The 24,347-nt window shown below is 46.8% G+C and overlaps 1 protein-coding gene across 1 annotated transcript in view; it reads left to right on the plus strand.

Moving 5' to 3' along the window:
- Positions 1-12,012: 12,012 nt before the first annotated feature.
- The window catches only part of PAK3 (p21 (RAC1) activated kinase 3), a 202,861-nt gene continuing 190,526 nt past the window's right edge, over positions 12,013-24,347 (plus strand). Inside the window, exon 1 of the mRNA XM_083159379.1 lies at positions 12,013-12,284. The gene's annotated coding sequence lies outside the window, so the exon portion shown is untranslated. The remainder of the gene's footprint in view (positions 12,285-24,347) is intronic.

Genomic DNA, 24,347 nt, shown 5'->3' on the forward strand with positions numbered 1-24,347 from the left:
GACCGGCAGCGGACGCTATGCAGCCTCCAGCTTACCACTCGCTGCCTCCACCGGACGCTAATTCTAGTAGCCCCCGCCAGGAGCCCAGCCAGGAATCAGACAACTATTACCCCAAGTAAGTCTGTGCTTCTGTGGGGAGGTGGGGTGGGGGGGGGGGGACGCGGAGGGATTATGTAAAGCAAAGATTCAGGGTATTTCAAGTACAATTTTCTCTATTGTATCTTATATGGTTAAAAACTGATGTTATTTGTAAAAATAAAAGAACAGCTGATCCTCCTACTGCGTGGATATAATTTAAAGTCCAATAGCAAATGGGTAAACAATGAATATACTTAAAGGGGCGTGGATATGGGCGTGGCTTCTGCCAGGTGGGAGGTGCTAGGGGTGTGGCCCACAAGGGTGGGTCTAGAGGGGTGAGTTTCACCACTTCCCTTGGACCACTTTAAGCACTGGATATAGTAATTCACGCCATAAAGTCAGGATAGCTGGACAGTTCCAAAGGCAGCAATAGCAAACGGTTAATAAAAGGGAACATACTATAGGACCCTTAACCAATGGCAATGGAATTATCCTTATTGAGGAAATGGATAAATCAGAACTGTTGAACACATTTTTCTCATCTGTTTTTACTGAAGAGGAACAACCAGTGGAATATACAGGCAACTCTAAAGGGATGAGCCCACTAGTGCTAAACATAGAATCCAGCTCAGAGGAGATCCTCAAGAGGCCGTGCAAAATCAATACAAAAATAAATAACCAGGTCCAGATGACATTCACCCTAGGGTTCGGATGGAACTAAGGGACTTATTCTAGTTCATTCTTTCTGACAAAATCCTTCTTAGATGGACAAAACCATGTGCACTGCAGGGGGCAGATGTAAAATGTGCAGAGAGAATTAGATTTGGGTGACTAATTTTGTTTCTGTGCAGGGTAAATACTGGCTTCTTTATTTTTACACTGCAATATAGATCTCACCTTGAAGTAAAACCCCACCCAAATCTAATTCTCTCTGCACAAGTTACATCTGCCCCACCTGTAGTGCACATGGTTTTGTCCATCTAAGAAGGATTTTGTCAGAAAGAGTGAACTAGAATAAGGCCCTAAGGGAGGAGTAAGAAAATCCTATGCATTACATTTTTGACAAATGTTTTTTGTATGGTATAGTGCCAAAGGACTGGAGAATTGCGGAAGTAGTACCAATATTTAAAAAAGGAAAAAGAGATGACAGAGCAAATTGTAGACCAGTGAGATTAACGTCAATTGTGGGAAAATTATTTGAAGGAATTTTTAAGAGATGGTATCCAGTAATACTTAGAAATGAATAATATAACCAGTGGTAATCTGAATGGGTTTGTAAGGAATCATTCCTGCCAAACTAACGTAATAAGTTTTTATGAGGAAGTTAGCAAAATCCTAGACCTAGACAATGCTGTAGATGTGGTCTACCTAGATTTTGCAAATGCATTTGAAACTTTGCCTCTTAAGAGGCTTATTAATAAAATGAAGAGATTTGGGACTAGGGTGTCATGCCTGAGGTTTTGGGCTGACCTTGAGAAGCCTCGGGCATAGGGATAGAAGCAGGGCCGTTTCTAGAGGCGGACAAGCCGTGCAGCAGCCCGGGGCGCCGCACGGCTTGTCCGCCTCTGAAACAGCCAGGGCGCCCGGCAGTCTAACCCCCCCGCCCGCAGCCGCTGCCGCTGTCTCCCCGGCCGCCCGACTCCACGCTGGAGAGGGGAGGGGAACGCATCGTGCGTTTCTCCGTCCCCTCGCCCACGTCACTGGGCTGCCGCTGTCAGCCAATAGGAGCTCGGGCGCGGGATAGGAGAGAAGCACGATGCGCTCCCCTCCCCTCTCCAAGTAAGTTTGTTACTGGGGGCATATGTTTGTGACACTGGGGGGCATATATCTGTGGCACTGGGGGGCATATATCTGTGGCACTGGGGGCATATATCTGTGGCACTGGGGGCATATATCTGTGGCACTGGGGGCATATGTTTGTGACACTGGGGGGCATATATCTGTGGCACTGGGGGGCATATATCTGTGGCACTGTGGGCATATATCTGTGGCACTGGGGGCATATATCTGTGGCACTGGGGGCATATGTTTGTGACACTGGGGGGCATATATCTGTGGCACTGGGGGGCATATATCTGTGGCACTGGGGGCATATATCTGTGGCACTGGGGGCATATATCTGTGGCACTGGGGGCATATATCTGTGGCACTGGGGGCATATGTTTGTGACACTGGGGGGCATATATCTGTGGCACTGGGGGGCATATATCTGTGGCACTGGGGGCATATATCTGTGGCACTGGGGGCATATATCTGTGGCACTGGGGGCATATATCTGTGGCACTGTGGGGCATATGTGTGGCACTGTGGGGCATAATTGTGGCACTGTGGGGGCATATATTTGTGGCACTGGGGGCATATGTGTGGCACTGTGGGGGCATATATTTGTGGGACTGTGGGGGCATATATTTGTGTCACTGTGGGGGCATATATTTGTGTCACTGTGGGGGCATATGTGTGGCACTGTGGGGGCATATATGTGGCACTGTGGGGTATATATTTGTGGCGCTGTGGGGGCATATCTGGCACTGTGGGGGCATATTAGTAAACAGCATCGGTTGTGCGGCAGCGGCACATGGGGCATAATGTGTAATGGGCATTACGATGTGGGGAGTATTGTGTAATTGCCATCACAGTGTGTGGTCTAATGGGCATCTTGGTGTGCGGTGTAATGTGTAATTGTCATCACGGTGTGCGGCGTAATATGTAATCGTCATCACAGTGTACGGCGTAATGTGTAATTGGCATCACAGATAAATAGTGTATAATGATTTAAGTAGCCTGTCATTGTGAGGCGTACTAGGTCATTGTGTGGCCTTCAGCCAGCCAACTTAAGTGCGGGAGGACAATAACAATTCCTGCAGCAACCAATGTCTGGTCTTGCAGGTTGCAAAAGTGTGATATAAGGTAATTGTTTTCCTGCTAGACCACGCCTTACATTAAGCCACACCCCTTTTAATATCAAGCCACACCCCCTATTTCGGCGCGCGCCTTCGGCGCGCGAAATTACTATAATACCATGCTATGTATTGGGGGGGGGGGGGGGGCGCATTTTTATTTCTTCGCCCTGGGAGCTAAATTGTCTAGAAACGGCCCTGGATAGAAGTGTATACAAACTGTGGAGTCCTCAGGGAATTTTTGCGGTGTAGATTAAGAAAGGCCCAAAGGTGTGACCAAGGCAACAGTGTACAACTTAATAAGATTATTTCTAAGCATGTCAGATCATAACAATGGTAGCTGGTAATAGTTTCAATGAATGGTATTTCCAGACAGGCAATCACTGACAAGAACTCGACACACTGAGGTAGAGAGGATGTTATACTTGATGATGAGCAAGTCCCAAATAATAATCTATGAATGGGTATAGATGGCAGAATTGATGCACTGGAGAATATTAATGTTTAGAACATTATGGCACTGATGTTGCATAAACTATCGAGAAAGGAACTTGAAGAGTTGAAGAAGAAATATAGAAGAATGCCAAATTGTTGATGAATCGATGGAAGATGTTGATCAATGTTAAAATACTGAAGAATTGAAGAAGGCTGAAGTATTGATGAATCGATGGTTGAAGACTATTGATGTTAAAGTACTGAAGAATTGAAGAAGACTGAAGTATTGATGAATTGATGGTTGAAGACTGTCGATGTTGCGGTACTTAGGAATTGAAGGAGATTGAAGAATCGATGTCAGATGGACAATCGATAATAATGCTGAAGAAGGAATGCAGTTGAAGTAATACTGGAGCATAGATGAAGTGAGGCGGCATCACTGAAGAATAAAGGTGCTGGTCTCTTTGAGATAACACATGAGCTGGAATCCTGGAGAGCAACAGCACACATCCATCTGCAAAAAAGACAATGAAGCACTGACAAGGCACTGGAGTTTTCCCAGCATTCTTATACCTACAGGTGGAAGTTGATTGGCGAGGCGATGATGCTGGAAGCCAGCTGACATTGATTGGCAAGTCCAGCTCAGGTGACACCAGGCAAGATGGCCGTGGCTAGATCTGACTGTGGAGGGAAAGTATGTTGGTACTTGTGTACTTTCAAGGCTCCCATCGCATGCCATCGCATGCCATATGTAGTGGCATGCGATGGCATGCGATGGGATGCGAATTTTGCCGTTTTTAAGCAATTTTTTTTACAAAATCGCAAGCGATCGCATCGCATGCGATACGATCGCATGCGATACGATCGCATGCATTTTTTTAACAGAAATGCATTCAAATGCATTGAAATTAGTATCAAATATGTTCAATGGCCCCCAAATGTAATTTTTGAGGCTGTACCACCCCCACTATCGACGCGAACCCGAAGTGTGGCGAGCGCAGCGAGTCCGCGAGGGGCGGCGGTACGCGTCCTACAACCTTTTCATACCCCCACTATCCACGTCGGCGTGGAGTTGAGAGTAGAAAGTGTGGCGAGCGTAGCGAGCCACCGAGCCCGAAGCACGGTGAGCGCAGCGAGCCCCGCGAGGGGACGCGGACACCTGTGAAGCCCGCGAGGGGACGCGGATACCTGTGAAGGTATCCGCGTCCCCTCGCGGGGCTCGCTGCGCTCGCCACGCTTAGGGCTCGGTGGCTCGCTGCGCTCGCCACACTTTCTATTCTCAACTCCACGCCGACGTGGATAGTGGGGTTATGAAAAGGTCGTAGGACGCGTACCGCCGCCCCTCGCGGGCTCGCTGCGCTCGCCACGCTTCGGGTTCGCGTTGATAGTGGGGTACAGCCTCAAAAATGACATTTGGGGGCCATTGAACATGTTTGATACTAATTTGGATGCATTTCTGTTAAAAATCGCATGCGATCGCATTCGATCGCATGCAATGCGATTTTTTTTACTATGCGATGGACATCGTGGGAGCCGTGATTGTACACAAGCACCAGTATGTTTGTTATGCACATGGCCTAATGCACTGGCGGTGTAGCGCGACAATTGCGGCTGGCCCAGAGACCCCAAGGGAGCAGCACCATCTAATAGAGGGGCAGGGGAGTCCAGATAAGCGGCAGGCACACTGGCAGCATGGTGGCCATCAGCAGTGGAAGGGACATGGAAACTAGGGCTCTGGTTAGACCTCATCTAGAATATGGAGTGCAATTCTGGGCTCCTCACTGCACTTAAGATGAGACATGAACAACATGTACATGTACAAATACAGTATATCAGGGGGCAATATAACAAACTATCAGGAAACCTTTTTGCTTTGAGGTCAAAGACTAGGACACGTGGCCATAAGCTCAGTCTAGAGGAAACTAATTTTGTCACCCTTAGAAGGAAAGGCTTTTTCTTGGTCAGTTCAGTAAAGGTATGGAGCTCTTTTCCAGAAGAGGTGGTGTTGGTGAACAGAATAAATACATTTAAAATAAGGTTGTACAAACATTTATTGGATAATAACATTCAGAGGTATGACCCATAACCACTATTTAGGCCAAAGTTAAAACAAACTAAATAATTAAATTAGGGATATCACATCTAGACCAAACCCTCTCTAATGGGTCCTGTTAAAAGGCTGAACTTGATGGACGTACATCTTTTTTCAACCACAACTACTATGTTACTATGACATCCATGTGAATGTCCTAATTGTTGTCACCAGTGGCGGCTCTTATCATTATGGAGGAGGGGGGATGCCGCAATGCGCCCCCCCCCCCTCCGCTGCCATCCCCGGCCACTGCCCTGTCCCCTGTATGGGTCCAGCGCATGTGCAGTAACTTCCTACATACTGCGCATGTGCTGGCCCAAGCATCCGGGGGCTGCCTTTGCAGCAGCCCTCCGGAGGCTTGATTGGGTTCCTGGGTCCGGCGCATGCGCAGTATGGTCTGTGGTACTGCGCAGTGGCGTAAGTTCATATGAGGCGCCCGGAGGCGGATTGGATAGTGGTGCCCCCAAACAGCCCCCCCCCCCTCACAACCAAACCAACCACACACAGCATTTATGGCTATCATATGTGCCATCTAATTGAGGATGGCATATATACACACATATATATATATATATATATTGCTACTTAAATAAAAGTCAGCCAATCTTACTGTAAATTTGGCAGCTGTGACAGAGTGGGATCCTTACTGCCTCCTTCCTCCCTCCGGGCAGCCTGTGGACCAGCCAATCAGGGTGCCGCAGGCTGCAGTGTCACATATCATTGGACGGCTGAGCTGTTAGTGTGCACTACTGCAATAGGGTAGGGAAGGCAGCCGCGCGGATCGGATACATTATAGAGATCTGATCCGTGTTGGTTGGCAGCCGCGATTGCGGCTCTATTGGTGTCTCCCCAATGGAGGGTGACACCCGGATGCGCGCCGAACCCCCCTAGTGACGCCACTGTCACACACTGACATGAGCTGGTGCTGCTTCGGAAAGCTTGCGCTGCAGCACCAACTCATGTCAGTGTGTCTAAGCAGTGTTCAGCATCCTTCCACAGCAGGCTCATATAAGTGTGCGTCGGCATGGCACAGGCGTCCCTTTCAGAGCGGCGTGGGGTGTCCGGGGATTCTTGCTGCGGCGGCTGGGGTTTATTACTACTCCCTGCTCTCTGTGCCCCCCCTGATGGCTAACGCCCGGCGGCAAAAGTCTCCATTGCCTCCGGGAGTTACGCCACTGGTACTGCGCATGCGCAGAACCCGTTTTGGGGGCTGCAGCGCATTTGCACAGAGAGAGGCATCTCCTGATGGGATGTCTGGAGTGACTGGCAGGTCAGACTTCCAATAGGAAGTCACTGCCAGTCACAGTGAAGCCAGTGCAGTCTCAGACTGCACCTGGCTTCAGTTTAGGCAGAGATAGTGGCGGATTTTACCTGGGGGTGCTGCAGCCCTGCAGCCCATAGGTAAAAACCGCCACTGGTTGTCACAAAAATAAAGGTGTCGTTTGAACTTTTACCCAGTCTATGTGATACCTTGTCACAATATATAAATATATATAGGTTGAGTGTCCCTTATCCAAATATCAGTTATCAAAAATTATTTTGATAAGCCGCAGTTTATTGGGGATTTGCTTTGTCTGCCTCAGTCAGCAGCACTGTTTTCAACAAAAATGGGACTGCAGTTTTGCAAAAACACACAGTTTTCACTGCACCTGTGTGTTTTGGGGCAATGTGTCTGTCAGAAGGTATTTGTCTCCTTCTCAGGTTTGAGCGGCTTCCTCTTCTGGCACAGCGTATATGATGTCATGCCATCGCCATGGTCCAGATTACAATATATTTCGCCATCATTCAGCGCACTGTGCATTGTGTTTAGCGATATAATAATGTAAATTATATCATTGGTCATGCTGTCAGCTGGAATACACAACTGTGTGAGACCCCATAGGTAACTGCACTTATGACTGTAGCTGCAAAAAGACATTTCCACGCGCAGTAGGTAATCTAGAGAGGACGCGTTGACAAAATTGTGGTTTATGCAACGACAGTGATGTAGCATTGAGTTGTCGTACTTGGAGTAAGCTCATGTCACGGCCTAATATATATATATATATATATATATATATATATATATATACAAACACATTGTCACCGACAGGGAAATAACCCACAAAATGGCCCCCAGCCCCTTACAGAAGACATAGATAGCTGCAGAGACCCGACCAGCCTCCAGTCATGCCAGAAAGTCCAGACCAGTGAGTGCTTCCTTCAGAGAGTCCAGACTGGCCAGTTGATTGAAACTTAGTCATGCAACCCGGGCCCTCAGCACCTCTTCATTGTCCTCAGTACTCATCACTTTCCTCATCCCCTCAACACTGTCCTCGGTCTCTTATAACCTTCCTCAGTCCCTCATCACCTTCCTCAGTCACAGCCCTACCATCTTCATCAACTACAGCCCCACATCACCTTTCTCAGCTACAGCCCCACATCACCTTTCTCAGCCTCTAGCCACATCACATTTTTCAGTCACAATCCCATCACCTTCCTCAGCAACCAACCCCATCACCTTCCTCAGCAACCAACCCCATCACCTTCCTCAGCCTCATCACCTTCCACCGAAGCCGGCCTCAGCATGACGGGCATGATGCGTGGCAACGTGACCTATGACCGCTGTGCCCCATATCCAGACACAGCCGCACAGGGCCCTTGGAATTTTTCCACACCTTGATCTCAATCTTGTACTCCACCAGTGCCACCCTCCCTACACCCCTGTGCAGAGATGTGCATACATAAATGTATTTAGACTATTTCTTGCACCAATGAGAGGGCTGGTGCCAGTGCTCACTGATGATAATGATGGGTAAAAAGTCAGTCGACAGGGGCAGCACAAAGTGTACAAAGCTGCATGCAGGTGCATATGTGCATTTATTTCCCTGCATATTTTTAGTTTTAATTCAAACTCCGTCTCCAGTCTACAAGCGTTTAAATTATATCATTTACTATAATGTCCTCATAGTACAGTGGGGTTATTCAGACCTGATCACTGCTCTGCTAATTTGCAGAGCCCTGGGATCCGGTAATTCCCACCCCATCAATTCCCGCCCTGTACAAGGCCCTGCAAATAGCTGCAAATCCATTTGCAATTGCTCACTATCAATAGATATTTCCACTGTATGCAGTCAGTGTGTAGCCCAGGTCCTACACTACGGCTGCGATAGAAACAGGCTGATGGAGGCCTGAGCTGACATCACACACCCTCCCTGAAAACGCCTGGTTATGCCTGTTTTCTCTGACACTCCCAGTAAATGGCCAGTTACCTCCCGCCTAAATGGCGGCTTCCTATCAATCAACCTGCGCACTGCACGTAATTAAAAAATACACTGGATTTTATTGCAGGACGGCTTCGCTAGGGTTGTCACCTCTCCAGGATTCCTGGATAATCCCTGAATTGGTGGCAACCCTCCAGGACGTTTTTGCAGTCTCCCGGATTCCAGGATTCTCCCAGGATCCGAGTGACTTTGAAAGCCTCCACAGCCCCCCAACTGAGTGTGAGCTCTGGGCGCCAGAAAGGCCACAGGGCCTGTACAGTGCGTCTCCAGCACATGCAAGTTGCTGTCCACCCCACAGCTACCTCCAGAAATATTTAAACTGGGCTGCGGGAGAGGATGGAGGAGCACTGTGCAGCCAACAGCTTAGGATGCTGCAGCAGCGCTTCCTCCCAAACTGAGTCTCAGAGGAGAGATAAGCCGGCTGCTACTGTGTATCAGTCCCAGGGCAGAGTCGTCTGTGTTGTCAGCTGAGGAAATGGTGAGGCCAGTGTGGAGGGGGATTTGTGCATATGGATGGTCAGTGTGTGGGGCAGATATGCATGTTAGAGTAATGAGGGGATGGGGGAGGTTGCTGACAAGTTGTTGTCACTGATGTCAGGGTGAGGGGAGGATGTATGAGGTATCTCTGTGTAGTAGTTGTCAGTAGGGGAAATATGTTATTAAATGTAACAATGGGGACTTCAATACATGTCTGTATTAGAGACCACGCCCACTTTTCCGAAGTGGTCACGTCCCTTTACAAAGCCATGCCCGCTTTTCCGGGAGCACGCGGACACAAACTTTAAAAAAAATATTTATTGGGCTGCGGGTGCGTCGGGATGACAAGGACCCGCCCGCTCATGTGTCCGGCCACCCGCCCGCCCATGTGTCCGGCCACCCGCCCGTCAGCTGCGGCTGCCCCTGCCTTCCCCTGTCTGTCCTTCCCCTGCACACAGAGAGACAGACGCTAGAAGTCATAGTTCACCTCTAGCGTCTGACAGGAAGCACAGCTCTGCACTTCCTGGTAACGCTGCCAGGCTGTGCTCCCTGTCAGAGACGCTGGAAGTGAAAAATGACTTCTAGCATCTGTCTCTCTGTGCGCAGGGGAAGGCAGGGTAAAGCAGGGGCAGCTGCAGCTGATGGGTGGGTGGCAGGACACACGGGCACATATTAACCCCTTGGCAACGAGCTAGAACCCCTGGCAATGGAAATCCCCCTTGGCAACGGGCATTAACCCCTGGCAAAAAATATTAACCCCTTGGCAACATCCAATAACCCCTGGCAACGCATATTAACCCCTTGGCAATGATCAAGAACCCCTGGCAATGGACAATAAACCCCCCTTGGCAACAAGCAAGAACCCCTTGAAACAGACATTAACCCCCCTTGGCAATGAGCATTAACCCCTGGGAACAAATATAAACCCGTTGGCAACAAGCAATAACCCCTGGCAATGCATATTAATCCCTTGGCAACGAGCAAGAACCCCTGGCAACGCACATTAACCCCCCCCCCTTGGCAACAAGCAAGAACCCCTGGCAACGCACATTAACCCCCCCTTGGCAACGAACAAGAACCCCTGGCAACGGACATTAACCCCCCTTGGCAACGGACATTAACCACCTTGGCAACGGACATTAACCCCCTTGGCAACAAGCAGGTAACTTATAATTTATTAGAAGCCTTACTGTGGGGGGCAATGTGGTGTGCTATAGTCAGTGTGTATCGACTTTTGTGTGACATCCCATTTTTTTGGGACGGTCCTGCGGGAATTAGACACTGCATGTGTCTAATTAGGCAGGCAGGCAGGGAGGCTGAGGGCATGGTCAGCAGTTCACACAGCACTGGCCATGCCCTCACAGCGACAAAACATTTTTGGCGCGTGCCTCTGGCACGCAAATATATTCCTTTCTCCACTGCCAAAGTTGGGAGGGGCATTGCAATGTGTGGCATAATGTGTCAGGGGCATTACAGTGTGCAGCATAGTATCATAGGCATTGTGGTGAGCTGCATCATGTTTCAGAGAAATGGTGGTGTGTGGCATAATGTATCGCTCGCTCAGACACTGCCCGGCTGTTCCCGACCCGGCGTGCGGCCTGCGCTCCGTGTCTCGATCATAGGTCACGCTGCGCAGGCCGCAGCGCTGACCACCAGTGCCGGAACCTGCTTGCCACCGGGCCTCCCGCATCATACCCGACGCCGGAACCTGCTTGCCGCCGGGCCTCCCACATCATACCCTACGCCGGAACCTGCTCGCCGCCGGGCCTCCCACGTCGCACATGTCTACCCGACGCCTGCCTCTGCACTGCGGCCGCCTACCCCCCTCCACAGCTCAGAAAAAGTAAGTCAGTATGGGGGCACAGGGGGCAATTCTCTTTTAGGGATGCCAATCCCGGGATCCCGGGATTGAGCATTTTTGAATCCCAGTGGTATTGGTGTACCGGCCCCAAGATTTCTGTTGCCATCCCTTACATAGAAATGACCTTCTAGACCTAATTTGTCTCTGTCCCTGCGTCCCCACCATCTCTGTCCCCACCCTCTGGCCCTTCATCACCACCGTCTCTGTCCCTGCATCCCGCTCTATGCACCTTTGTCCCCGCCATCTCTCTCCCTGCATCCCCACCATTCCTCTCACTGTCCCTGAATTTTGCCTCAATCTGTGTGGCATAATGTGAATTTTGGCACAATCCATGTGGAATAATTTGAATTTTGTGTAATTCTATGTGGCATAATGTGATTTTTACGCCATTCCATGCGAATTTTGGCTCATTCTGTGTAGCATAATGTGTAAGGGGCAAGTATAAGGAGTCTATTGTGTTGCATAAAGGGTATATGGTGTGGTACACACCCCTATATCCTTTTAATGGCCACACCTCTTTTCTGTAGCTCGCCACTCCAGGGGGGCCCCGTGACACTGTTGTACTGGGGCCCAGGATTTCTCTTGGCAGCCCTGCATGCACATGTGCTAGCGATTGATAATCGCCCGGTCTGCGAATTCGTAGCCATGTGATCAGGTCTGAATAACCCCCAGTGTGACATACATATCTGTAGTAAACATATTTTTTATTATCATTATTACAATAATTCGAAGTAAAAGGAGGACATATTTGATTAGTGTGTGAATCCCCAGCAATAATCTATAGATGCAATCTATATGTACTACAAAGGGATAGAAAAGCAGAAGTTGAGAATGGGGAAATACTATAGTATCATGCGTGTGTATGTATGTGTAGGGAGGGAGGGGGGGAGAGGAGGGAGACGTCCTCACTGCAGACTGTACATCCAGCAGCAGTCACACACAGCCCTCTATCTCCCCTGTGCTGCTGCTGGTGGCAGGATCACTTCCGCCTGGCTGCAGGAACAAGAAGCCGGAGCATCTCTCTCGCACTGAGACCCCGCTATAACTGAGCAGCTCCGTGTCTGGGTCATGGAGAGCAGATGAGCCGCTGAAGGTCTCCGCACCCATCAGAGCCGGAGCGTCTTATACAAGCCGGCCGGCGGCAGGAGCCCGGGGAGGCAGCGCAGGAGACACTCGGCAAGGTAAGGGTGACATTGAGCCATCCTCTGGGCATCTCTACTGTGCAGCCAGGTGCTCCTGCAAAGCACACGCACATGTATGTACTACTGTACAGTATGTCAGCAGCCATGCACAGAGGCATCTACCAGTCTAGCATTGCCCCTGTCTCAGCCTGTCACTGCCTGCTGATCTGCATCATGAATGGAGGGCCAGCTGGTACATAGGATGCAAATGGACAGATAGCATCTTCTTCCTCTCTCTGTCTCTCCTTCCCCTGGATCGATGTAAGGAGGTGACAGGGTGTGATGATAGATGGTGCATTGTCAGGCTCAGCCGATGCTCTGGAGGGGTTAATAGAGAATGCATGGAGGTGGTAGCAGCTGGCTGTGTGAATGGAGCTACAGGCTCTGTATAAGTCTGAGCCTTTGTCCCTCTACCTTATTCATATGTGTCTTCTGCTGCCATCATTACATGGATCTGCTCACCTCAAACAATGGAGTGACTTTCATATGGGAAAACTGTCATCTCACATGGAAATAAATGCACAGAGAGCGTATTGGCACGCCGCTGTATGTTATATGTAGCATGTCATCACACACTCAATTATGTATGTGTAGAGGAAAACACTTGAGGTCTGGGCGCATTCACTGATTGGCTAGACTCATGGCACTTGCCATTGGTTGGGTAGATGGACAGATGAACTGGGTTGCAGGGGAAAAAATGTATAGGCCTGAAGCAGTGATATTTGCTTCACCATATACTGGGAGTAGTAATTATGCTGCAGTATGCTCTTTATTGGAAGCCTGAGAATGTCTCATGGTGCAGTTCAGCATTGTCAGATAACTAGCTATGGGCCTGCAGAACATGTGTTTATTACCATACGTTATGGTTGTCATTTGTATGGCTGCAGATTTCTATGTAACAATATGGTGTGGTGCCTATACAGATGTACAGTATGTGTTCGCTAGTCTTGTCATAAAATAGCACCAGCAAAAATGTAAGGACAATAAGACACATTACGGTGAACCATGGTATATAAAACATTTCTCTTTATTTGGTTATAGTGCTTATAAACATAAGATATTTATAACGATGACCACATTACACCTAAATAATATACAGTTGCGAGATACTATATAGATGTAGCCATGCTCAGGTTTGCCGCAATAAGACAAGGCTGGCTATATCTGTATGTCACCTGTATGTCAGAGTTCAACCTCAAGCGACTTAAGGGGGTTATTCAGATCTGATAGCATGGCTGCAAATTCGCAGGCCGGGCAATAATCGATGGAATGCGCATGCATACGGCTCATATTACGCATCCGGATGCCTTCTACTTCTGTGACAAGTTGATTGACAGGAAGCTGGCGTGTTTGGGATGGTAACCGGACATTTTATGGGCGTGTCAGGGAAAACGCGGGCGTGGCCAAAGCATTTTCAGGGAGGTTGTGTGTTGGTCAGCTCCGGCCTCAATCTGCCTGTGTGTATCGCATTTGTAGGTCCTGGGCCACACACAGACTGCACACAGTGGTAAAATCATTTTATGGTGAATGAGTTGTAAATGGATTTGCATCTCATGGCATGCATGCAATATTTTCTCAGCCTTGCACAGGGTGAGATTACCTGATCGCAGGTCTCTACAAATGAGCAGTTGTGTGATCAGGTCTGAATAACCCCCTAAATCCAACATTCTCATTAAGGTACTAATGCTGGCCACACATCACACCAACTTTCCTTCAACCATCCAACTAGTTGGTTGGTTGGACTGAAAATCTGGTACTGGATGGGGGCAAATGGCAATAAGCTATTTGCTCACAAATGCAGGAGAATGGACAAAACATTCAGAGAAATTGTTTAAATCAAAAAGGTCCAACTACAGTACATTGTCTGAGTGACATTGTCTGAGTGACAGTTGTCCATTTTCAGATTTGGGAAACAAATGACACAGGCCCTTATTCTAATCGGATCGGTACGGCCCGCGTGCGGCCGTACCGCCGATGTTTTTACACTGCACATGCGCAGAGGTCAATCTGCGCATGTGCAGCCCCCTTCGCCGCAGACGTATTTCGTCCGCCGCAAAGGGGGCGTATAGGGGCGTGAGAGGCATCATGCCCTCATTTCCCTATGTGTACGCCCCGCGTTTCATGGGCGTTCCCATGCAAACGCGGGGCGTATGCATGGTAATGAGGGCATGACGCCACTCATGGGGGCGGAAAGCTGACGTCGCCGGATGTCAGCTTTCAGCCCCCATACAAGCTACCACACGGACGATTGTCCGTGTGGTCTCAGCTTGCGGGAGCTGCCGCGGCGTGCGGACCTGCCTTCGATGGTCGACGACCATCGAATGCAGGGGGCAGCTCCCAGCATGGTGGAGGCGTACGCCTCCACCATTTTCGTGCGGATCGCCAGCCGTCCGTGTACGGACGGCCGTGGCGATCCGTAGGGTGGGCGGGGATTGGTTTGTGCGGCTGGAGCCCCGTGTGCGGCTCTGGCCGCACCAACCAGAATAAGGGCCTTAATTACAAATTACATTTGCTCCTATCCAGTACCAGATTTTTCTTCCATCCAACCAACTAGTTGGATGGTTGGATAAAAGTTGGTCTGATATGTGGCCAGCATTAGACTTGAAAAGTGATAAAATAGAGAGTGATAAACCACTAACCAATCAGCTCCTACCTGTCATTATTCAAACACAGCCAGTGACATGGCAGTTAGGAGCTGATTGTTGGTTATTTCTCTCCATTTTATCAATTTTCAAGCTTAGTACATATGGCCCTTTGATGTACTATTTTTCTCAAGATTTAGCATGGTTCACCAGCATTTATGAACTGAATCACAAGAAGGCATTGACTCTTTGCAACTTTCTTTTGCACTTTTAAAGTTTTTTTTTGTGGTGCATTGAACAAGATGCGCCAAAAAATGTTTTATTAATTTATTACACTGAACTGCAACGCAAAATATATCTGATTAAATTTATAAAGACCCAATATCTGCCAGATCAGTGCTCACGAAGAACACGTGTTTATGAACACTAAAAATGACCCTGTGTCATCGAAATTCCATGAACACTGCTCCCGTTTCAGTGACCTCATATAATATATGATCAATGTCATTGAGGACTACACTTCCCATTGTTTCAATGGCTAAAGCTGTACATACATTATTATAAGTCAATCCCATTTTGGTTACTTTGGATATGTATATAGTACATCAGCTATTATTCTGGTTCATTCGCTCGGTCGCGAATTCGCACAGGGACCAATGTTTTGCGTATTCGCATCCGCAGCAGCATTTCTGCACATGTGTATACGCTGGGTGTGTGTGTACTCGGCGAGAAGTCTGGTCACCGTGTGCACACTCTCAGTCTTGTGAGCGGGGGGTGCAGAGGGGCATGGGGTGCTGGGCTGGGGCATTAGCATATGTGTACGCCCTGCGTTTCATGGGCGTTCCCTTTAAAACACTGGGTGTACATATGTTAATGCCTTTTGTGACGCATGTGCAGGGGGGCGGACAGCTGACATAGCCGGATGTCAGCTGCTTGCCCCAATTCCCTGCATTTCTTCGCTAATATGTACAAGTGGTCTGGGCCCCCCTTACATATGTGTGCGCCTTCGCTGACCATCAAAAGATGGGGGAGGTTCCCACTGGCATGCGAATGGATGTTCATGTAAAACATTCGTTAGCAAGCCTTGCGAAGGAGTTCGGCGTGCGAATGGGTGGTGTGAGCTAACCATTTGCAAGGCGGGGTTTGGTTCATTCACAAGGTTGCGTGTATGCGTCTGAGCAAATTAACCAGAGTAAGGCCAATAGTCTTTGATGTAAAAAGTAACAGCCGGCTATTACCCGGCATTTGAAGTGCCGGGTTATTCGGCCGCGTGCTGTCAGACCCCCTTCACATAGGAGAGCAAATCTCCATTACACAGGGCTTTCGCCTGTGTGAAAGGGTCAACTCGGATCTTAAACTCCAAGTCTCAGACCCTGGTCATTTGCAGGGTCGGAGACCCAGAGTTTAAGATCCAGATTGACCCTTTCACACAGAAAATGGACCTGTGTATTTCATGAAATTCCCGGGTGGAACTGCTTCACCCGGGAATTTAATTTTCTGTGTGAAAGGGGTGTAACAGTGTGTATGGTGTAGCCTGCTGCTACCAATAGACCAACACAACCATTGGTAAATTGTAGATCCTGTCCATCCTTAAGTTGGAAGTAATCCTAGTAATGACCGGAGTGCAGTGTTCTATGGTACACATTATGTGTGTATGATTCATCCTCCCAGGTGATATGACTGAGGTAGGAAAATAGGACATGTTACATTACATAGTTCCTTATTCCCAGTTGCATGCTGTAACTGTGGCCTGCCAGCTGTTGCTGTTCAATGATAACTACAGCGAAATTGTAAGTTGCAGTATATAACAGAGCTACTGATAACACTCACAGATCTATAGATACAACTTTCTGGAAAATACATGAAAATAAATATAACGTATGGTCAGAGGATATTTTTCCCTATCAGCAACTTTTTTTTTTTACCAGGGGAAAAGCTACTTTTACGCTTTTCGATTTTGCCTTTATAACATAAACATACTGTATACATTTATCAGAATGAATGGTCAGTTTATTCTGTGTATTGTGTGGTTTGGTTAGAAATGGAAACACTTAAGGAGGCGGAGGGTTTGCCTGGAAATGCAGAATAAGGTAAATATTTCATGAAACAATGTAAAAACAATTCACTCCTCTCTAATTAGACAACAGTGTTCTGTTTGCATCAATTTAACAAGTCCCTTTGTTAATTTTTTTTGTGAATTTAGCTCTTGCTTTTAATTCAACTGTTGAGTTGTTTTTTTTTATAAAGATCTGAGTATGACTTCATAGAGTTGGCATGTAATGTCACCACAAAAGGTCCAAAACCTCCATATGTTTCTTAAGGCAATGAGGGTGAGGAATCCCTGAATGGCCTATTTATACCCATTTTACACCAGAAAATGCAGGGACCCACCCGGGAATATGGCCCAGGGATCATGCTGGGGCATTCCCAGGTTTGGCCACATTCACACCAGAAAAGTCCCTGCATTTTTTGGTGTGGGAAGGAGGAGGGAAGGTGGCGGGATGGCAGCGGAGGTGGAGAGTACTCACCCCCGGTTGGTGGTCCTCGGTGCAGGCCGGGATCCACAAAGGCTGCGGGCGCAGATGACAGGTCCGACGGCGAGCACAGATGACGCAGCTCACCGGCTGCAGTGAGGGCGCGGAGAGCTGCGTCATCTACATACACTGCCTATCCTGTCATCTGTGCCATCTGTGTGGATCCCCGTCTGACAGCGAGCACCGAGGGCCACCAAACCGGGTGAGTACCCCTACCCATTTCACACAAGCCAGGACCTCGAGTTGAACTCTGGAACAACCCTGCTCCATAGCAGGGTTGAAATCCCGGGAAATCTTCCTAGGGAACCTTATACACCAGCACTAGTCGCGGGTTGTTCTCAGGCCCAACCCTGGAATTTAGGCTGGTGTAAAAAGGGGTATTATTGAAATACGTTTTCCTTTTTATTATTATTTTATCCTTTATATTGTACCATTTTGGTTATGATTAAATTTTATGTATAAGTCACCGCAAGTGGTTTGCAGTGCCTTACATATGGCTTACGGCTAGTGTTTTTTTTAATAGATACAACTAAGTACTGGTGCATATGGCAGAAATTCAGTGTCTACCAGTTTATAGCAACTAGCATTGACCATGTCCTTATGTTGCATATTTGGAATAGCCACAGCTAGTAAATCAATCAATCAAGTGCAATACTAATTGGATTTTAGTACTGACACCGCTTGTGATTATTTATAGTTTCCTATACATGATGGTTAATCATCATGCTAAACAGAACAAGGACTGATAGATCACCTGCTTAGGTACTTATGTAGTATCTGGGCTGCCGATTTTTTGATTGTATGCCTTAAGTTAAGGCATACAATCAGATGCGATGCGATGCGATATCGCATCGCATCGCATCGCATGCGACCATCGGATGCGATGACCCGATTTTTCCATAGGAATCAATGTTAAAATGGACTGAGTCCATTTTAACATGGAATTCAATGGGAAAAAGGGGTCCTTTTCATACCCCTACTATCCAAGTGGGCATGGAGTTGGATATAAACCTGTGGCGAGCGTAGCGAGCCACCGAGCCCGAAGCGTGGCGAGCGAAGCGAGCCCCGCGAGGGGCCGGTATTCTGTGTCCCCTCGCGGGGCTCGCTACGCTCGCCACGCTTCGGGCTCGGTGGCTCGCTACGCTCGCCACAGGTTTATATCCAACTCCATGCCCACTTGGATAGTAGGGGTATGAAAAGGACCCCTTTTTCCCATTGAATTCCATGTTAAAATGGACTCAGTCCATTTTAACATTGATTCCTATGGAAAAATCGGGTCATCGCATCGCATCGCATCGCATCGCATCGATGGTCGCATGCGATGCGATGCGATGTGCCCGATTCTACCCGATTTAGAAATCGGCAGCCCAGATACTACATAAGTACCCCTGCTTATTCCCAGTGGTATATAGGACTGGATGGGAGGAATAGCAAGGACTGGATAGCACCAAATACATTTATATTACTGAAGCGGTTAAATTATAATGCTTGGACAGGGTGACAATCAGTTAACGTCAGTGAAGTGACCTCTACAGTGACAGATGTCTTTGCAGGTAGTGACAGTTTCACTGTCATATATTAATATGTCGTTAGCTAACAATGATACTAATTGTTATGCAGCAACAAATGCTGGCATTGTCAGCTTGTGGCTTGTGTCACTGTGTTGGTCAACCACCAGCATCCAGTAGCTGTGAAAACCTAAACCTGATGTATTTCTTTCAATATCTGTAGATACAATATAGAGTGTAATGTACAGATGTGTCCTTTCTCATCTTGGCACCTATTCTCGGCAAACGCGAATCGCTTGCCATGAATATTGTGCCCGCAGCTATGTGCAGACACGTGCACAGGAATGCATGGGTTCATATGCTCCTGCGAATGTGTGCTTCTGTGTCTTTCAATGCATGCAATAGTTGTCTTAAATTTCTGTAGAAATTCCAATTTGCTCATTTATTGCAAGACAATAAAAATATTTATACATAATTTAGTGGGCCATCATCCACTGAAAACATGTTCATCTGTTGGGGTGAATGATGTCCAAATGTATTCTTAAAAATATATGCAACAAGGGCACTCACCATTGCTGCAGGTTTAAAAAGTGTTATTCAGAACATACTGCGCAGTACCACTAAGATAAATGTTATGTTTCAGACAATTACTTAGACCAGTGGTTCCCATCCCTGGTCCTCAAGTACCCCCAACAGTGCGCGTTTTCCAGGTCACCTGGGAGGTACACTCATTATTCAGACACAGGTGGAGCTAATTATTTTGCCTGTGATTCTGTGAGGAGACCTGGAAAATGTGCATTGTTGGGGGTACTTGAGGACCAGGGTTGGGAACCACTGACTTAGACCCTTTACCCTTTAGACCATGGATGGGGAACCTTTTGGCCCTCCAATTGTTGTTGAACTACACATCCCAGCATGCCCTGCAACAGTTTTAGCATAGGCAAATAACAAAACTGTAGCAGGTCTTGCTGGAATATGTAGTTCAACAACAGGTGTAGGAACAAAGGTTCTCCTGCTTTAGACCATAGGAGTTCATAGCAGGTAGGAAAGTCTTGGTCCAGCTAGTTCATCCCTTTATTCTCTTGGTAACTTTAACCCTAATTGTTATTTGTCACGATATTCTAATGCCTATCCCAACCATGTTTCATTTGCTATACTGGCCTCTACCATCTGTTCCACTTATCCCCCACCTCTAATAATTAGACCATATGCTGCGTACCTATGCTGAAGTGGCATATCATTTTTGGTTAGTACAAATATTCAGTTTTTCAAAACAGGCCAACATGATGATTTGCAGTTTTAGATTTTTGCAAGTGTTATTTCATACTGTTAAAAAATATTTCAGTCAGACATGTTTGATTCCATTGAACTGTTATTTGTAATTTTTTTTTTCAATAAACTTTTTTATTCAGACATTGCTTTACGTGATAATAAAACACTTTTGTGCATTGTGTTCAAATTACATAAGTATAGCAATTTAAGACAGGGTTCAATAATATTTTAAATCCAAACTATATCTATAAATCACCTATGCTTCGAAAATGCACAAAATGCGTGTACTGTACTTTGGATATATGTTTAAATGTTCTTCATACAGACAGTCAAATGAAACCTTGCAGGGGATGTTTTCTATGTTTGTTTGGTAACATAAGAAGTGTGTTGTTATTGACACACTCAGGTTTTAATGAATGGCTGCACCGTGCTAAATTACTTTTGTCATTGATAATGAAGATCTAATGAAAGCAACACATTAGGCAACAAAGCAACTCAGTGGTAGCAGTGGGACACAGGAGCTAGAAAGAATGCCCTGTTCATACGCAATCTGTGCTCTACTCCCCGGCATTTACATGTTAATTTGGAACCAGTGTCCCAACTGCCATCTGCTACCTCCAGTGCACGGGCCCTGAGCCCTGGGAACATAAAAAGCGTGTCTGCTTTATTAGTGACAGGCCTTCCGGATCATCAGCTGCATGTTTGATGCTTAATATAATATAGGCTTATTACATGTGGGTAATTGTCACGTCTAATGAAGCATAAACATGCAATGTGCATTAACTCTTTCCTTACATCACGTTTCGTTGAACATTTCACTTCAGTTTCAATCGGTTCTCTGATGAATTGATAATTATTGGATGCCGCTGCCAGGTGCACACTGACCTGTGGATATTTTGTTTTTCAAGGGCAGATTTATTAAGCTCGGTGAAGTGATAATGTGGCTGGTACTTTATCACCGGCCAATCAGCTCCGTGAGGCCCCCTTACACTTGTTCAACTTATTGTTCAACAAAATAGACCTGATTGACTCGAGATTTATCCTATGTGCAGGAGGATCAATCTCTTGGTTATACCCAATGGCACAGGATTGTGCATTGGGTCCTACACATCAGGCACATAAGATTTTGTCAGATAAATTGACTCAATCCACCTGAATTGGGTCAAATCTCACAAAATCTCACAAGTGTATAACTGTGAAGTTACAGGCTTGGTTTGAAAAATGACAGGTAGGAGCTGATTGGCTGGTGATAAAGACTAGACACTTTATCACTTCACCGAGCTTACACTGGGCGAGTGTATTTGACAGCGTTCTCTCACCGGAGAGCACATATCGCTGGCGCATCGCTGTGTGCTGAACATTCTGTGATGAGAGATCTGTGCTAAGCAGCATCGCTCAGCACCGAGGCTCCCTCGCCCAGTGTGTATGGGGCATTACTGGTAATGGATGGGTCACTTCTAGGACACCTGGGAAATATGTTGGCCACCTCTGTTGATGGCTAACATGATATTTATGCTGGTTTTCCCACAACCCAACTGCAAAGCCAACCATGCAAATCCGTAATCACTCCCCCCCCCCCCAAACACTCATATATTTTGGATGTCCAAAGGTAGCATATTCTTTTAAAAATCACTTTTCTTTTAAACCATATGAACTCCAGAAACGATAGCCCATAATAGCTAAAGGGCTTGGCAATCTGGCAGATGGACCTGTTTATAATGACGTTCCAAGAAGACTATTCACTGTTCTTGTTTTCCTCTCCTGTCTGAATTTAAATGGAGACATGTTCTGAAATGAGCACTCTGCACTTACTAAACATTTTTCTTTTGTTTTATTGATCCTAGAAGTAAAGCTGTAAAATGCTGAGACAGTTAGTTTCCTTTGAAAGCTCCAGAGTTTATTGAGGACATGCAGCTATTGAATGATCAGGTTATCTTTGTACTTAAGAATCTAGCAATATTATAAGTGGAAGCTTTAGCAAAATATTGTTATGATTTTGGAATTCTGGAATTAGGATTCTAATTGTGCAATTATAAAGTTTGTAGCCTGATAAACTTATGTCACTGTAATAATATATTTTATTGCCATTATTAATGCATTTCCCTGATCTTTTTTTTTTTGTGAGGGAGTAGAACATCCGTGTAGGCTATAGATGGCACTGCTCCAGTTACTACAGTTTGGTAATGTGAGAGATTGTGGGACTCCTTCCTTCCCTATGATCACTTTCCACAGAACAGGGTCACACCGAATAATGTGATAAAATTGCATCCTGGGAAAATGGTTCTGACTGCACTTTAAACTAGTCAAAAATCTTTGTTCATCTGTGCTACCAGTGGCGGATTCAGGGGGGGGGCACCCGGGCACGTGCCCCCCCTGTCATTTCATTTTGTAGCTGAGGACCAGGGCTTTCCAACGAGCCCAGCCCCGTGTCCCTAGCCCCCCGGGAACCAGAGATATCGCCTGGCAAAGCTGTAACGTTTTTTCCCCATAGGATAATATGGTACCCGTCAATTCCGACCCGCACCCGGTTCCGACGGCTGCCTGTTCCCCCCCTGGCATCACAGAAGCTTGTGGTTGATCTCATTCACTTCCAAATCGCTGGGCCTTCAATATGATACCAGGCTGGTCCAAATCGGTCAATCGGTTCCAGAGATATTGCGTGTAAACCGATTTTATTATTTTTGAAATGTAATTTCATGGCTGTTCTTGTTCTTTGAGAGCAGATTACTCTGGAACCAAACGTTCCAGTTTCACTGGACCAAAATCATTCAAAGCCCACTCAAAAGTTCTTCAATATGATACTTGTCTCATGTAAATGGATCAGTTGGTTCTGAAGATATAGCCGGTTAAATAAGATAACTGGTTAAAGGGGGGGGGGGGGGGTGGTTTTCTCTCCCCCTCACACCAGAAAATGCAGGGACTAGGCTGGTGTAAAAGGGGCCAACCTGGGAATGCATTTTCTGGTGTGAAAGGGGTATTATTTCAAATAGCCGGGACCTGCAGTGCTCTGAATACAGCCAGGCTCTGCCACTGTCAGTGGCTATCACTTCTGCCTGGCGGCTGTCCCCCATTTACCGCGAGCATGTATTCCCCTTGGCAATGAGCATGTAATCCCACATGGTAATGAGCATGATGGAACCTCTGGCAATGAGCATTAAACCCTTGGCAATGAGCATGTAGATAAGCAGCACTTATGTAGCATAATTTTTAATAGGCATTATGGTGTTTGACATAATACATAATGGCGTGTAACTTAACGTGTAATGGACATTATGGTGTAAATGTTTAGTGCGCGCCTTTAGTGGACAATGTTCCTGTTTATGAAACGTATTGTGAATTTTGGCTTAATCTGTGTGGCATTATGTGAATTCGGGCTCAATCCGTGTGGCATTATGTGAATTTTGTCTCAATCCGTGTGGCATTATGTGAATTTTGTCACAATCAGTGTGGCATTATGTGAATTTTGTCTCAATATGTGTGGCATTATGTGAATTTTGTCTCAATCCGTGTGGCATTATGTGAATTTTGGCTCAATCCATGTGGCATTATGTGAATTTTGACACAATCCATATGGCATTATGTTTATTTTGGCTCAATCCATTTGGCATTATGTGAATTTTGGCTCAATCCGTGTGTTATTATGTAAACTTTGGCTCAATCCGTGTGGCATTATGTGAATTTTGACACAATCCAGGTGGCACTATTTGAATTTTGGCTCAATCCATGTGGCATTATGTGAATTTTGGCTCAATTCGTGTGGCATTATTTGAATTTTGTCTCAATCCGTGTGGCATTATGTGAATTTTGGCTCATTCCATTTGGCATCATGTGTAAGGGGCAAGTATAATGGGGTCTAGTATTTTGTTGCATAATGTGTAGAAGTTGTATATGGTGTTGTACACTACACTCAAGGACACGCCCCCTGTTGAGTGGCCACACCCCATTTTCCAGAGCGCGCCTTCGGCGTGTGCACAACTACATCCTTCACTTTTGTCACCATGGTGGGCCTGCGTACTTTAAATGCCAGGGCCTATTTTTAATCCCATTCCCACCCTCTCTCTGCCGCTCTCTTAGCATGTACATTGGCACCACTAACACCGCCCCTCCCCCACCTAAACCCTCTTTTATCATGGTGCCCCCCCTGTCATTTTATCCTGGATCCGCCCC

The sequence above is a fragment of the Crinia signifera genome, chromosome 9 (genome assembly GCF_055691185.1).
Source record: "Crinia signifera chromosome 9, ASM5569118v1, whole genome shotgun sequence".
Lineage (NCBI taxonomy): Eukaryota > Metazoa > Chordata > Amphibia > Anura > Myobatrachidae > Crinia > Crinia signifera.